A 15,793-nucleotide genomic window follows, 5' to 3' on the forward strand; every position below is an offset into this window, starting at 1 on the left:
TCAATGCGCTCCTCACTCCTTTTCATCATCTCTACTTGATTTCTTATAAATTGAAGAATCAACTCCTTATTAGGTCCAAGATCATTATCAAGCTCAATATGTCTAGTTTGAGTTTCAAAAATATCAATAAGAGACTCAAAAGGTGTAGAAGGTTGAGGTTTAACAAGGGAAAGAACTTCGCAACCATGGTTGGAAGCATCAACATTAAAATCATGATGAGCATAATCATCACATTGGGGAGAGGGGGCACAATCAATCACGTGAGATTCGTCATAAAGGGAGCAAGGCACATCACAAGAAGGCATGCTAAATAATGAAGAATATTGAAACACACCATTAGCATCAATTTGAGCATGTACCTCATCATTATGAACAATAGGGGAAATAGACTTGAAAACGTTCGTTCTAGGTCCACTAATGGGATCATGTGTCAAATCATGGGAAGTCATGCTAACATTTGACAAATCCACACATTGATCATTAATATTAGAATCATGATTACCCCTACTATAGACATCCCAAGCAAACCAAACATAGAAATCCCAAGAATCATCAATTGATAATGCTCTAAATTCATCATTATACATACTTTCAACAATATCCCTAGTTTGCTCATTCAAACTAAAATAACAATCTCACAAGCCTCCCAAAGACTAAAACAATTGTAGTCCAAAAATCCTTCAAGTATATTAAAATATTCACAAAAAGGCTCACTATCAAATTAAGGAAATGAGAGACATGCCATTTTATTTTTTATTTTTTATTTTCAAAAAAACAAGCAATAATAATCAAATAAAAGAAAAGTATATACAAAGACCTAGACTCAAGCAATCAAAAACACTCAAACATAGACACCGTTCCCCGGCAACGACGCCATTTTGACGTAGGGTGAACTAGGCCGTTGACTAATCCTCCCTAGAGTCAAACAAAATTTATAATCACTTAACAAACCTATATACAAGTATAAAGGTAATTCAAGGATCAAACCACTAGGAACGGTTATGCGTAAGTGTTTCCAATATGCGTCTAAGCTAGATCGAAGTCAAGGGTGAAGAATAGAGTGAATAATACTAATCAACTACCAAAACAAAGAAGCAAACAAATGAAACACTAGGGAATGGGGATCAACAAGTAATCATGGCAATTGCAACAATTTGGGAAGATTAAGCTAATCATTGGTTGTGAAGACTAATGGTAAGAGCTATCAATTGGGATCAAAGAGCTATCTCCTAATCGTTAAGCTAAGTTTCCTCTATGAATAACAAACTAGGAGAATCACAATTCAAACCAATCAACAATTGCAAATCCTAAATCAAGTGGTCATGTCATTAGGAATCACAATGCAATCTAGCATAGTTCTCAAGGCCTAATCAAACTACACACATGCAAACTTACATTAATCACTTTAATCTCAACAATCAATCAACATAATTCCCAAATCCATCGCAGGCATTTACTCATACAAATTTCACCTAAACCCTAGCAAAACAACTACTCAAGAATCATCATCTAATCAACAAGCAAGTAATGAAATCAAGAATCAACAAAATATGAAGAACAACTAAACTACTCAAGAATCATCATCTAATCAACAAGCAAGTAATGAAATCAAGAATCAACAAAATATGAAGAACAACTAAACTAATCAAGATTCAATCATCAAAATCCAATCAAACAAACATGAAATTAAACAAAGCAATAAGATGAGGTAGAGTTATAAATGCTCATTGATAATTGAGAAGATCTTCAATACAATTGTCACCCTTACATCATCAGTCTCTCAAATCACCATTGAAATTTCTCACTTTCATTCTCTAAATCTACTCCTAAAACTAAACCTAAAACTAGAGAGAGAAACTCTCAACTAAGCTAAAATTATGAGGAAAATAATTTTTCAAAAATCTTCTCACAAAAATCGATTAAAATAGCACTAGGCGAAAATTGTAAGTGGGCACTGGTTTAAAACCCCCATATAGCACCGGTTTTGAACCGGTGTAGATTTGAGGGATGCCCAAAAAAAAAACTTTAGCACCGGTTCAAAACCAGTGCTAATAACGTTTTATTCGCACCGGTTCTCACAAAACAAGTGCGAAAAATGGCCCAAAAAAATTAAAAAAAACTTTTGGCACCGCTTCTGTTCCAACACCGGTACGAATAATGGCCTAGAAAATTTTTTTAAAAAACTTTTGGCACCGGTTCAAAACCAAAATTGGTGCCTAAAATGCCCCAAAAAAATACAAAAATAAAAACTTTTTTTTTTTTTTTTTTTTTTGCATTTTTTCACTGAAATTGATATAGAAACACTAACATATATAAAGTTACATATTTTCGTTAAAAAGGGCTGTAATATTACAATTTTCGTCTTATAAGAAAAATAAGTAGTACCTTCAATTGTGATCACCAAAATGCAGATTTGATTTATCATGTAAATGATGGAATTATTAGGCACATTACAACGACAACCTGACAGCTTTCGAGTTTCAGGAGATCATATCTGGTTTAGACTCGAAAACTACAATTACTTTCAGCAACAGAAGATGAGCATGTAGGTCTCTATGTTGATATGCAGGATCCCATGGACTCCCACCTCTTTGCCTCTTATTTTAGAGCTTCTCTTTCTCACTGGACCCGACTAGTTTATTTTTTGCTCCATCACCTTAAACAACCATAATTGAATCTTTTTTTTTTTTACACTAATTATTAAAAAAGGCTGATTTGGGATTGTGGTGGCGAGGAGATTAAGGAGCTGTTGCGATGTTGTTGGTGTCGTGAGGTGCAACGAGGAGAGAGATTAAGGGGCTGCTATGGTGCGAATTGGTGATTGGCAGGGCCAGAATTGCACGACTGCTGTTGGTGGGCGACAATGGTGGTTTGAGGCAGGGGAATCGATGTAAAAGGTGCTCGGTTTGGGTGGCTGAAAGTGTGGTTGGCAGTGATTGGAGGAAGCAGTGGTGGTGCAGGGCTGCTATCAAAGGTGGTGTTGGCTGGCAGTGGTTTGGGCTGCAGAGTTGGAGAGGGTGGAGATGGTGTTGGGTGTTTGGCGTGGTCGGTGACTAGGAGCAGTATGGCTGCAATGGAGCTGAGGGAATGCGAGCTGGATGTGTAGCGTTTTGGTGTAGGTGTTTGAGTGAGGGAGCAGGGGAGCAACTTAGTAAATGAGTGCTTGAATTAAACCTCGAACTTTGGAGTTCCGAACATGGCCTCAAATTAGAACACGTACCTCGACCCAAGTGCATACCTACACACATCAAGAAAACCGAGAAGAGAAGTAAAATAAAAATAAAATGAAAATAAATAAAGAAAAATGGAAACACATGGGGAATAAAATGAAAATAAATAAAGCAAAATGGAAACACATGGGTATAAGCATATGTCGTACAGTATTCTGTTCATTTTAATTCTGTCTACACAATCCTTCTTCTAAGAATAAATGATTCAAGATACAGAGATAATTGAAAGGTCTAGGTGAAAGTTGAAGTGTAGGGTACTCACACTAAAATGAAAATTCAAAGTAACATAAATACAGCTACTATGCTATGCCCAGCGAGAGGATGGCAAAAGCAACAAACAATAGAAGAATTGTAGATAATGTGTTTCGTCTATATCCTTCTTAGATAACAAAAATGATGAAGGGTAGAAAATGCAACTCAAATTTAGAGTCGTCAGACAAAGCAAGAAAAATCAAAAAAGAAAGTGTCAAATTCTACTTGTTAAAGAAACGCAGCGGAGAGAGTACTCCAAAGGGAGAACCCATTGAAATTAGAAAATCTCCTCTCTTATTTGAATATGACATCGTGATCTCTGGAAGCTCCTAAAAAAAGAAAAGTAAGTCACCTTGTCATTCTCATGCGAATGTGATTTGAACATACAAATCAACACTGAAAGAATCACCGGGCTTTAAGACTTCACCTCATGAAGTAATGAGGGTACTTGAAGAAAAGTGATATACACGTTTTATACATAGATTTATCCCGACTTTTCATTACATTCTTGCATGGTTTTAGGATCTTTAGAGCCATTTTCCGCTAACATTCTCTTCTCTAGTGTGTTCGGTGTGTTTTTATAAGTTTTACAAGAACTTGGAGTTTCTTGGATGATTCGGACACGTTTTGAACGTTTATGGAGATGTTGGTGTGCAAGAATGAAGAACCGAGCTAAACATGAGCCAAGTCTTAGAAGAATTGCAAGAAAACACTTTGTTTCTACTGTGCCCAGTTGGGCATTGTAAGCCCGGTCAGACCGGGCACAGAAGGACTTGTTGGTTGATGATTAATTAGAAAGGAAGAAGTTGTTTTAAGCTTTAATGCCACGCGCCCGATCGAGCAGCCCATGCCCGGTTGGATCGAGCGCTGAGGAAGAAGGCAAAGAAGAGCTGCGCTTGTTTTACTCCCACCTTCCCGATCCGACGGTGCTCGCCCGGTCAGACTGGGCAGTGTGTTGCGGATTTCGGTTTTCTTATTTTTGAGTTTTTATCCTAGTAAGGGTATAAATACCCCTTGTAACCATCATTAGAAAACATATAGTTAATTCCTTAAGTTTTATTTTTCTCTCTAAAACCCTAGTTTATTTCTGTTAAGCATTTTAATTATTTCATTAGATTTGATTATTGTTCATTAACAATTTGAGTAATTTCAATTGAAGCATCATTGGTATTCATCTCTATTCTTTTCTCTTTCAATTATTATTGTTTTCAATTATGTTTTCTTTGATTATTTTTGTTATTGCTTATTTTAATATGTGTGAGTAGTTTTTATATTCCAAGATCTAGGGTAGCCCAATTATGATTGATGCATGAATTGATTCTTTAAATTCTCTAATAACTATTGCAATTGTTTATGCTAAATTGATTGTGATTATGCCAACACTAGATTAGAGATAATTAGTATTGTTATTATTCCATAGTTTCAATCACAACGAGAGTTGGATTTTAACGGAATTGAGTAAATTAATTTAGGGTTTGAAATTCATCACGAGAGTAGTTGAATTGATAATTGGGAAGTGAAGTAAAGTGTTTAATGTCTCTAATTTGCACGATTCCATGAGAATAGGCTTGATTGTATGTTAGGGAAGCCATTGATACTCGAGAGAGGTCCTTGGTATTGATTAGGGTTTACTTTTCCCCATGTTAATTGGAATTGTATACTAGGGGTAGATATATAATTACATCGATCGTAATTGTGGTGATACTTGATCTTGGATGTTTTAGCTCATTGATTTATTATATTCGTTTGATTTATTCTAGTTTTCCATACTTTAGCTCTTAGTTATTTTACCATTGCTTGATTCTTGCTTGGTAATTACTTGAGTCTAGATAATTTAGGTGAACCATAGTCTCTGTGGGATCGCCCTGACTTACCCTGCTGCATAATTAGGAGGAATAGTTAGGTTATTTTTGTTAGGTACGCGACACGCCTATCAAAAAGCAATTCTAGAAGCAACCTGAGCCATTATATTCACATTCCTCAGTCTCTCAATCAAAGATGTAATTTCACTCTTTTCCTGAAAAAAATTTGGTTCAGTACTAGTCTAGAGAGAGGAAGAAGAAGACACTGAGTCCAATCATATATCAAAACAACAGAGTTTAGGGAATACTTCCAATAGTTCCAACATAATAGCAAAGAGCTTATCACGCCAAAGAATATCTTTTTCACCATACTTTTAGATCAATGATAGAAAGTGATTAAGAGCAGCCATTACAACTTGTCTTTAACTCAAGACAGACTGGAATCAATTATTGCACTACCAAAGAGAAAAATGATTCTTACATTAAAAAAATATGTATCATCTTAATTTAACAACCAATGTGTTCTATGACTTCTATCTTCAATCACCAACCCCCTCTACCCCAACAAAAAAGAATTTTTTCTTTTAAAATAGCAAAAATGCCCTTATATATGATCAAGTTTACAAACATGGGATGTATTCATCCTCTCAATGATATAGGTAGCTGGTATATATAAAGGTAAGAGAACTAACATGGTGGTTTAATTATGAATATCTTGTTTAGTGTGAACCTGTACACATGAATGATCCTCCATTTTACTTAGTTCTTGCCAAAGATCCTCCATTTCATTTTCTTATATAGTATGTAGTATGGAAATTGTTTGACTTTTAAATTAATTCTTCTTAAACCAATAGAACCCAGATATCAACATTAAAATCAAAACAAAGAAATTCCAAAAAATTAAAAGCTAATAAAAATAATATTGAAATTTCTAAATTAACAAAACCCTAGAATATGCAAATATATTTCAGAACTAATAACCTATAATAATTTGAAAACAACAACAATAACAATGAAATTGCCCAAATTTTGACCTAACACCTGAAATCAAAATTGTAACCCTAGCAAGAAGAAAACGAAATTGAGGTAAGAAGTTAAATAAATAGAAGTTAACAACGAACCTGGTGGCCAGTTGTTAGGCGGTGGTGGTGGAGCACAAGGCCGGTGGTGCGTGCGACTTGAGTAGACAGAACCAACAATGGTCGACGGTGGGCACTTGCAAACACATCCGATGGTGCTTGAGACAATTAGAGGCTGGAACCCAACACTATTAGCACCGACCACCGCCACCATAATCACAAAAAAAAAAAAATCAAAAATCCTATCATCTCACATTCTCACCTTTAAATTCAATAAAAATTTCAATTGTTCATCATTAAATTAGAAATAAAAAAAAAATCATAAGACCTAGATTTCAAATCGAAGAGCACATACCTCGAATTTGTGATTTTTGAATCGATAATTGATTTAAGTTTGTTGTTGTTCTTGTATTTGAATCAAATTGACGGCGGCGGCGATGGTGCTTATCGAAGGAGAGAGAAGAAGTTTGAAGAAATGGTTGAACCTCCATTGTTGAACCGAAGGAGAGAGAGGCAGATGAGAGAGGAGGAGAGATCGAGGAAAGATAAAGAAAGAAGATTATATAGACCTTTTTTTTTACAATAACATTCGAACCGAACCGGTGCAATTAACTCATTTTTCGCACCGATTTGGTTAGATCAGTGCGAATACTCTTTCCTTCAATCCCGCCTATTTTTTTTCGCACCGGTTTTTAAAATTCGGTGCGCATTTGGCGGTGCTCATTTAAGTTTTTCTACTAGTGTAGGTATTTATAAGAGGCGGGAAATCAAAGTCGAGAAAATCCTAAAACTAGGGAGACGCGCCCGCGAAAGGTGGTTGTGCGCCTGCGCTTTTCCGGGTTTCTTCGAGTTCCTCATAGCTTCATGCGCTTGCAAATAGTTCCTCGTGCGCGCACGCAATGTCTTCATGATAGTCACTAAGCATGGAAATTTCAAATGGACTTGACGGTGGGTTCAACACCATGGTTTCATGAGAGCGCAAGAGCTAGAACTTGGCGCATGCCACTTTCTTATTACTTCTTGAGCTTTCCCAATGCTATAAGCTTTCTATAAAGGCATTTTCCACTTACTAAGCCACCAATATCAAGATCCGAACATCATACAATACCTACAACTACGAAAAGAGAAAAAAAGAAGGATTCACTAGAAAATCCACAAAATCACAAAATAAGAGAGAATAAGGAAACTAAAGAGAAAAATGAATAAAACTAAGCATTTATTAAGAAAGAAAGCTATAAAAGGAAGGTAAAAACAACCTTAAAAACTCATCAAATGAGTGCCATAAATGGCACTCATCATCAGTTCATTTTATTTAAGTTGATATTAGCTTAATTCTGAAACAATCAAATTAGATTAGATATGATTGTATTTTTTAATTTACTTTAATTTATCCTTTAAGATTTTTGTATGTGTAACTTAAAAAAAATATGAAGTCTTCATATTTGAAAAGTGTATATTATTACGAATCTAATGACATCTCATTTTACAATTTTTATTTCATGGATTAGTGTGAAAATAAAGTCAAAATCTTGTCAAATTTGAACTGAATCAGAAAAATCAGATCATTTGAACTGAACACAACCTTAAAATTTTAATCAATTATATCTTAGATCCCGCCATATAAAAATCGACCTAATAAGAGGTTTGGATGACACGTGCCCCATTATTTTTTTTTTAAATACCATATATATATAAAAAAAAAGTAGAACATCATAAGATGATTTACACATTAAATTGACAATTAATTATTAGTTCTCCACCAATTTAATAATCTTAGATTTGCATGCGCATGTGTGAATAAAGGAAATGGTAAACACCCTTTTTTTACAAAGACCATGAACTTGCATGTGTGATAAAATCATAAAAAAGGAATGTAAAACGCACCTGTGAGCTCGAGCCCTATAACAAGGTGTTGAAAACTGTTGAAACCCATTATAGCCCACTTGTGAGTGTCTCACATTGGAGAAAGAGGAGAGATAATTCCACTTTATAAGGTAGAGGAGTTACTCCTATTATTGTCAATTGGTTTTAGTATGGGATCTCCTTAGCCTTGTTTGTGAACCAAACTATCCTCTTCCTTGTTCGGGTTGTCCAAGCCCATTTCATATTATTTTAAAATTTAACAAAAATGATTAAGTTTCATAACAAATTCACTCCCAAGTGCACAATAAACGACACTTGCAGCATCATAACCCTGAAGCCAACCATGAATATGCTCATCGAGTATTGATGACGGGAGTTTCAAGACCATCGGCCATGCTAGAAGCACGGGCTTACTGTATAGGTCAAAATCTGATCGCTAGATAGACCAGGTTTAGTAGGATACCAACTAGACTAATAAATATGCAAATGCTGATATATACAGGTTCAAGGAATGAAGATAAATGATTAAAAGAAGAAGAACAAAGGGGGAAGGGAGAGAGAGAGATAGACGATATGATGAGGCAGAAAACCCCAAGAATAAGGGTAAAAACTACGGGTGTCGTTGAGTCCACCAATCTACTAATTTGACGATTACGTATAAGTACAGTGTAGGTTGTAGTTTGATACGAATGAATCTGTAATTCGATTGCTAATTGCTACGGAAAGTAAAACTTAGGGCTCGTATCATGTGTTTTTACAATGGTTTTCATCCTATTTATAATAGAAGTGTAATACCTTGGAAATTTCCTTCTTTTAAACTACTCATTTTACTCTAAATAAAACCCTTTTTTAGGAAATAACCAAAATATTACCGCCACCGTGATAACAGCTAAAGCTATTTTCAAAGTCACACAACGAAAGATTAAAATAAAAACCAACTTTCAAAATAAAACTTGAGTTCACAACCTCAAAACAAAAGTAGAATGAAATCGTTCACAAGTTGGAACCAATTCAATCATAGCCCTTTAAAAACCAATTCAAAATTAAACTGAACAAAGCTAGTCCATAAACAATAAACCAACGTTAAAAATATAAAACTAAGAAAGCATAACAAGTAACTCTCTGCACTTATTTCCTTCATGCTCTCCATGCTTCGAGTACCTGTCACTTTCTCTTTATTTCAATCCCTCTACTCACCATATAAATGGGTCATAGTAGTGCCAATTCAAAGGAAAGCCAAACACCAACACAAAAGTACGAATCAGCAACAGCTGAGTACATATGCACCACACTAACATGAATATCCTAGCATCAATAAAAAAAATAATTTAAACATGCTCGCCATAGAATCACAAGTCAACTTACCTTTGACTCATAAATAACAATATTAATTATTAAATAATAATTTTGGATTAATTATGCATCGAACAGGTTTCCTTCCTTAAAAATATCCCATTAAATATTTAGCTTCCAATTAGGGAGCTACCCCAACTGGCACCTATTATGTCACCTTGTGACGGAATTCCAGCACATTAATGATAAAAGAAATTACATCGTCCTGTACCCCTACAGAAGCTATGATCAAATATAAAGTCACATAACTCCCCCCATGTGTTTATAGTCAAGGTATATACGTTCCAAGAGTTTTGGTGCGTATCCTCTTACACTTTACGTGATTTACCAATTAGGGAGCAGATCCTTATCTGCTATAAATAGAGGAAAATCCTCATTTATTACTCATTCATAAATACAAACACAAAACCCGAGCAATATTAATTGCGGAATCTCTTTGAATCAGTGAGAAAAAACCCATTTACTTTCAGCACTTTTACCCATCCGGAATCATACTAACTTGATCGTCGGAGGTGGAACTCCACCCAACCGGAGGGTACAACCCCCGTCACCAGAGACGAGCTGAAGAATCTCATGACAAGTTTCAAAGGGGAAATAAAGGACATAATCAAGAAGTCAACTGGCTCAAACAAGGGTCAGTCGGCCAAGAAGCCTTCTCCCTCCGGGAAGAAGCAGATTAAAGACCGGGTGCCTACTCCTTACCTCAAACCCAAAGGGGCGGATGGACCCCTGATCGACCTCTCTAAACTTCGTTTCCCTGAATCAGGGTAAAGGAAGGTCATCCGGCAAGTACAGCCGGATGGCTGGAAGAAGACTTACTCTGACGCCCGGATGTTCATCCAGGAGAAGAGAAGTCAGCAAATGTCTGAGTCGGCCTCAACGTCAACATATCCAGACAGTTTCCGCAATACTTCCATAAAGCATTCGGAAACAAACCAAGGGAGTCAGTCACGCGGCATGTCCGTACGCACTGCCCCTCATATCATCCAGACGGCTCGTATGTGCCCCAACAGCCATACCTGCCGTATGGAGCATCATACATGCAGTCGTCCCCCTTTGGAGGACTGGCGGCACATCAAGTCCAGCCTATGGACTGGCAGCTCCGGTTGGTTAACCTTGGGGAACAGCCTTCGGCTTTCTCCCGGGAAATAACCGAGGCGGCACAACCGTCCAAGGTTAAGAACGTGTTGGTCAGTACCTACGACGGTATCACTAACCTGGAAGACCACCTAATGGCATACACCAACCTCATGTACCTACAGGGGTTGGATGACGCCGCCTGGTGCCGATGCTTCCCGGCTACATTGAAGGGCATAGCCCAACGATGGTTTGGCAACCTACCGACTGGGTGCATCAATAACTTCAAGACGCTTGATACCTGTTTGTGTCCAACTTCTCCATGAACATCCCTGCCAAAAAGACAAGTCTCGACCTAGGGGCTATCCAGCAGAAAGACAAGGAGGGACTCTGGTCCTATGTCAAGCGGTTCAATCTGATGAGGATCCAGATACAAGGATTTTCTGATGAATTTGCATACACAGACTTCTTCAAGGGTTTGAAGGATGGGTCGACCTTCAAGTTCGACCTGGTCCGTAAGAGGGTTGCTACCCTCCAAGAGGCTTTGATGGAGGCCGAAGCCTATATACAGGCGACGAAACTCTGTGTCGTCAAGCACTCGTCGGAACCTAAGAGGTCCGACAAGAAAGAAAGCCAGCCTACCCAGCCGGCCAAAAAAGAAGAAAAGAAAAGAAAAGAATTATGGGCAGCGTACCGCTTTGGTCAGCCGTCCCAGAAGAAACAGAGAAAGTTGGAACCGTACGTCCCAAAATACGAGTTCAACAAGGACTTTTCCTCCATCCTCATGGAGATTAAAGACCGGTTGGAAATTGAAAAACCGGCTGCAATGAAAAGCTCTGTTAAGAACCGGGACAAGAGCAAGTACTGTCAATTCCATGAGGATGTTGGCCATGACACTAATGGTTGATATAGTCTCAGGCGGCTATTGGACCGTTTGACTAACGAGGGGGCTCTGAAGTCCTATCTGGTGAAGTCCAAGGGTAACCCCGAAAACAACAGTGGACAACCGTTAAAGAAGCCGGCCGTGAGCTCTGATACTGAAGAAGACCACATCTTCACCATAGTAGGCGGCTTCGCCAGCGGGGTCCTACCATCCGGAGCACCAAGGATAACATCCGGAGGCTGTTCAACTCAGAGGATGAGGGCCAGGCGTCAAAAGACACCTTCCCTGAGGTCTTCATCTCTGAGAGGGGCCAGGGTATGGTCAGGCGGCCCTATGATGACCCCATCGTCATCTTATGTAAGGTTTCTAACCAACGAGTTGGCCGGATCCTAATTGATACCGTGAGCTCGTCTGACCTGACCAGCTACCAGTGCTTGGCCAAGCTCAAGTACAAGCCTAGCAGTATGCACAAAGCTCCTCACCTCCTAGTCGGCTTTGGGGGTGGAGTAGTGCATCCGGTGGGTAGGATTGACCTACCCATCCGGCTAGGGGAGAAAGGGGAAGGACGACACATGGTCGTCAAATTCTTGGTGGTCGAGGAATTGACCGCCTACAACCTTATTCTGGGCCGTCCAACCCTCAATGAGTCCAAGTCTGTCATCATCCCATCACTCATGCTGATCAAATTTGAAAGGGATGACGGATCAGTAGGCTTCCTGAACGGGGATCAGAAGACGGCAAGAGAGTGCTATCTCTCAGACGTCAAGCCGACTGCCCATACAGTCGGCCATAACGAGGAGCCTATTGACCTCGATGACAAAGAAGCCGCGCGTGATCCCAAAGCAACCGACAAAAAGAGAAAGGCGGACCAATTGGCCCCTGCTAAGAAAGAGAAATAGCAATCACTGACCGAGGAAAGGTCGGATGACTCCTGACCCTGGCCGGCTGGTGAGAGCATTGATGTCGTCCTAGACGACAGCCGGCCTGACAGAACTGTCAAGGTTGGGACGGTTGCTTTTGAAAAGTTAGGAGCAGGCTTGCTCCAAGTACTTACAGAATTTAAAGACATTTTTTCCTTTGAATTGGAAGAGATGCCAGGCGTTAGCCCGGATCTAGCTGTCCACAAACTTGTCGTGGATCCCAAAAAGGGATCATGGCGAGGAGAGATCTCAAGCGGCAGCCGCCGAGGTCAAAAAATTGTTAGATGCCGGGTTCATTCGGCAATGCTACTACCCGGATTGGGTAGCCAATATTGTTCTTATCAAGAAGCTGAATGGTACCTGGCGGATGTGTGTAGACTACACAGATCTGAACAAGACATGTCCGAAGGATAGCTATCCACTTCCTAAGATCGACAGTCTAGTCGACTCTACAGCCGTTTGGGTTAAAGAATGCGCCTGCTACTTTCTAACGAATGATTAACATGGTTTTCATCAATCAAATTGGAAGGAATGTAGAGGCGTATATTGATGACATGATAGTCAAATCCAAGCTACAGGCGGATCACCTAACCGACCTCCGAAAAACCTTCACCACCCTCAGGCAGCACAAGGTCATGCTTAATCCCAAAAAGTGTGTCTTTGGTGTTGAGTCTGGGAAGTTTCTCGGATTCCTAATTGATCAAAGGGGCATAGAGGCTAATCCGGAAAAAGTACAGGCGGTGATTGACATGAAGTCACCCCGCACTGTTCGGGAGGCCTAGAAGCTTACCGGTTGCCTGGCGGCATTAGGAAGATTCCTCAGCCGGTCAGGCGACAAGTGCCTTTACTTCTTCCAAGCAATCAGGAAGAGGTCTAGATTTTAATGGGGAGAAGAAGCCGAGGCGGCATTTCAGAGGTTAAAGCAACACTTGCACTCATTGCCAAGGCTAGTGAGCTCCCTCTTACAGGAGGTTCTCCACATGTACCTAGCCGTCTCAGATCACTCCTTCAGTGCTGTTCTCCTTGCTGAGAGAGACGGCAAACAGCTCCCGGTGTATTTCATCAGCCATATACTAAGGAATGCTGAGCTCCGGTACCCAATAATTGAAAATTTTGGGCTGGCCCTTTACAAAGCAATCAAGCGGCTGAAGCCCTACTTTTTGGCTCATCCGGTGATTGTCTATACTGATCAACCACTCAAGCGCCCAATGACTACCATAGAGTCATCCGACAGAATGATCAAGTGGGTTGTTGAAATACAAAGCCTGGAGACAACTTTCGAACTTAGGCGGACAGTGAAAGGTCAGGCGTTTGTCGACTTCATTGTTGAAATGACTAGGCTGGCATAGCCGGATAATAATGACCAGTTTGGAAGTTATTCGTAGACGGAAGTTCTATCATGAACAACTTTGGTGCAGGCGTAATTTGCAAATCTCCGGAAGGGGATACATATGAATATGCACTGCGGTTCAAGTTTCAGGCTTCAAACAATGAAGCTGAGTATCAGGCCCTGCAAGAAAAGTTGACGCCTGCTCGGACTCACAACGATTGTTAGCCAATTCAGTGGTGACTATGAGGCCACCCACCCGGCAATGATTAATTACCTGCAGGCGGTCAAAGATGAGGCCATCTAAGTTAGGTGCCCCGGTTAGAGAACAATCAGGCGGATGCTTTGTCCAAATTGGAATCATCCGCCACATGTGATACACTTAGGTCAGTCTTATGGGAATTCATGGAAAAAAGAAGCATTAAACATGATCCCATTGGAGTTCTTGACCGAAGCTCTACCTGGATGGATCCCATCCGAGAGTACTTGGTAGACGGCACTCTGCCGGATGCCCCTTCAGAAGCGGCAGCGCTGAAAAAGAGAGCTCTAAGCTTCGAAATGTACAAGGGGGAACTCTTTCGGAAGGGTTACCTCCAACCGTTGGTGAAGTGTGTTACCCCAGAAAGGGGAAAAGAGGTGCTAGAGGATCTGCATGCGGGCTTATGTGCTTCACATATAGGCGACAGTACTCTAGCAAAGAGAGCCAGGCGGCAAGGCTACTTTTGGCCTACTCTTGAGGCAGACGCCATGAATTTGGTGAAGAAATGTGACAGGTGCCAGAGATTTGGCCGACTCATACACCGTCCGACAACAGACCTGACGGCTATCTACAGCCCGGTTCCATTTGCAAACTCGGGCATGGATATCTTGGGTCCTTATACGCCTGCCACAAGCGGGCGAAGATACATCCTGGTGGATGTAGATTACTTCACCAAATGGGTCGAGGCAGAGGCGGTCAAAGGCATCAAGACAAAGGATGTCATCTCCTTCATTTGGAGAAACATCATCACCCGGTTTGGGGTCCCTATGTCCATGGTATTTGACAATGGCCCTCAGTTCGAAACACCTACCCTCAAGAGTTGGTTGGGAAAGCAGGGGATCTCACATTGCTTCGCATCTGTTGGCCATCCCCAAGAAAACGGTTAAGTTAAAGCCTTCAATAAACTCATCTCAGATGGCATTAAAAAGAAGATTGAAAGGGCTGGTGGTCTTTGGGCGGATGAGTTACCTCACGTCCTTTGGGCCATCAGAACAACTGAAAAAGGGGCAACCGGTGAAACCCCATTTCTCATAACATACGGCACTGAAGCCGTCCTGCCAATTGAACTTTATGAGCCAACACTCTGAGTCATGCTCTATGACGAAGAGGCTAATTGGGAGGCCATGCGTCTTGCATTAGATTCACTCTCGGAGCGCAAGGGCAATGCCGCCTTGTGTCATGAGATATACCGTCTGAGAATGACAAGGGCCTACAACAAAAGAGTACACAAACGGCCCCTCAAAGTGGGGGACTTTGTGCTACGAAAGATGGAGGCAACCGGTATGGAAAATGAACAAGGAAAGCTAACCCCTAATTGGCAGGGCCCCTACCAGATTTTTGAAGAAGTTAGAGGCGGCACCTACCGCCTGGAAACCCTAGACGGCAGGCGGCTAGCCAAAACCTGGAATGTAGATAACTTGAAAAAGTACTATTTCTAAAGATTAGTAATTTTTGTAAATAGAGTATATTAATGAAAAGAATACTTTATTTCTATTGTTTTTGCATTTTGTTTTTGTATAGTACCATGTGCAATGCACAACCGGGAATCCTTCAAGTCCCATGTGCAATGCACACCCGGGCACCTTCCAAGTCCCCTGTGCAATGCACAACCGGGCACCTTCCAAGTCCCATGTGCACTGCACAACCGGGCAATTTCCAAGTCCTATCTGTGCAATGCACACTCGGACACCCGTTTGCTCAAAATTGAGGATTAAGGCTAAGTGCCTAACTTAGTTCTTCAAAAGTTC

The sequence above is a fragment of the Chenopodium quinoa genome, unplaced genomic scaffold (genome assembly GCF_001683475.1).
Source record: "Chenopodium quinoa cultivar QQ74 unplaced genomic scaffold, ASM168347v1, whole genome shotgun sequence".
NCBI classification, from domain to species: Eukaryota; Viridiplantae; Streptophyta; class Magnoliopsida; order Caryophyllales; family Amaranthaceae; genus Chenopodium; species Chenopodium quinoa.